The sequence below is a fragment of the Arachis ipaensis genome, chromosome B02 (assembly GCF_000816755.2).
Source record: "Arachis ipaensis cultivar K30076 chromosome B02, Araip1.1, whole genome shotgun sequence".
NCBI classification, from domain to species: Eukaryota; Viridiplantae; Streptophyta; class Magnoliopsida; order Fabales; family Fabaceae; genus Arachis; species Arachis ipaensis.
In genome coordinates, this window is record NC_029786.2 from 98,898,597 (window position 1) to 98,901,060 (window position 2,464).

Genomic DNA, 2,464 nt, shown 5'->3' on the forward strand with positions numbered 1-2,464 from the left:
ATAAAAAAAAAAAAAAACTGAAAAACAGATTTTGAGTGGACATCAAATTACAAAAGAGTCTTTTGTACTTTTTGTAACAAACAAACTACACAAGTAGTCAGCATCTATTGAAAATAAGATAATTCGTTCATAGCAAAGTTCTGTTATAGGGTTTGGACCAACGATGGACTTGAACACACACTTATCTTCAATTGAAAACAAGATCATTCATTCATAACAATATCAGCATCCATTGAAAACTCTTCTTTCAGTATCAAATCAGAGATAAATCCAGTTGAAGAACACAAATATCTCAATTGCATATTGACACTTTCATTCCCAGCAAAGTACCATCAACAACTCAGAACTAGAAGAATTAGAAAAAATCAGGAACCAACAACAAAAATCAGAATCAGTATAACAAAAAAAGCTCATAAATCAGAATCAATATAACAAACCAAGTTTTCTTAAGTTTAACTAATTTTACTCGGCAACAAGCCAGCCAACAACTAGTAAATTAACTCAGAATTAGAAAAAATAACACAAAAATAACTCAGAAAATTATCAATAATCAACAATAATTAACCAGAAATCAGAACAAAATAACAACAATCCAGCTCTGTTAACAACAATGAACATCGAAGAAAATTAACTTAGAAAACAGCTAATTAACCCAAAAAAAATCAACAATCAACATAATTAAATCCAGAAAAATAGTAATTAACTCCCAAAAATAAAATTGAAGAAGCTGTGGAGGGATATAGGCTTATCAACGGTGACAATGACTGAGCTACGAGAAAGAGAGAGAGAGAGAGAACAGAGATGAAGCAAAAAAACACCGACGAGAAGCAAACGTGCGTGAGCGACGGCGATGACAGAAGTCCATGACTAAGTTGAGGTGCGCCGGTGAGAACTATAAGCGAACCAAACTTAACAAAATCAGAAAAATCAGCAACTCAGGGCTGACGACGATGACGGGCTTGACCTTCAAGAGGACCGAGCAGACCTTTAAGAGGGCTGTCACTGTCGACGACGACAGTGGCGAGGCTAGCACGCGTTCTGGAGCTTGAAGGTGGCTGCAGTTTTGATAGGGTTTCGCTCGTGTATGAGAGAGAACTGAAAGAGATTTGGTTTCTTTTTTTTTTTTTTAATATATAGTGTAGCGAACCGGGATGCCTAAAAATGTGGACGGTTCAAACGGTTCACCGATTAACCATCGATTCGTCTAATTCTTTTTCCGATTTTTGCAGATCGATTTTTAGTATCAATCAGACCAGTTAGATGACTAGTTTTCGATTAAGTCAGTTAAATCGGCCAGTCCGATCCTATTTTTGGAACCTTAGATGTTACACAAATGTTATTTTTATGATAAAAAATAACTAAATGTTAATGAAAATATTATCAATAAAATAATTTGTTAACAATTATTAGATGGTTGTCAAAAATAATTAAATATAACTATTGACTGTCAAGATTGTTAAATATTTTTTTTAATAATTAGTAAAATTATGTGGTAACGAAAGATGAGATTATGTGTATGTGTATCTGTACATATTGAGAGTTTGAGATTAAAAATGACTGACAATAGATAGGGTAGGATAGAATTTGAACTCACTTTAATTTTATTTACGGGTTAAATTTGTTATTAAAATCCAATCCTATTCTATTTACTAATTGAGAACAATACAACTCTAATCCTACTGCAGTCAACCTGTGGATTTTCGATTCTATTCGCAAAGTTTTTTTTACAAATATGCGATATTATTATATAACCTAATGAGCATGCAAATTAAAAATTCAATATAAATAGTACAATAATCATCTACAAATAACATAATGGTCCTATAAATAATATAATCATCAAATATTTAATTCTACATGAAAGTTTTTGTTTAAATTAATAACACAAACATAAATATAATATTACATTTATATATTACTAATATAAAATTAATTTTTATATAAACAAAAGTGATAAATTATTAATTGATTATCTTCATTTAATAATAAAGATTTTTTATGATTTAATCGGTAGCATTGAAATTCAATCCGCATCCTATTCTACCTGTGCTCAAATTCATTTCGTACTCAATTCTACTTCCAACAAATTGAATTGACAATCTTATTCGACTGTCTGAGATCGATTACTATAAAGGGTCGGATAATGTAAGTGATATAAGTGAAGTAGAGTAGCAGCAGTTAAAAAATCAAGATCAAAAAATGTTTATTGTGACCGTTACTTCAGTCCCACATTAGTAATATACATAACTCTGCATCTATATAATGCAGAGCTGCATATAGTGCAATTGATATTCAGTTTTAATTCTTTATTTTTTTTTTTAAGTTTACTCAAAACTTTATAGATAAGATGTCTAAAAATTAACCGGACTAATCAAAATTATCCGCGTGTTTTATAATTGTATCGTTAAAAAACTATCACAATTCTATAATGAAAAAGTTTTTTTTTTACAGAGAAAATTGAGAT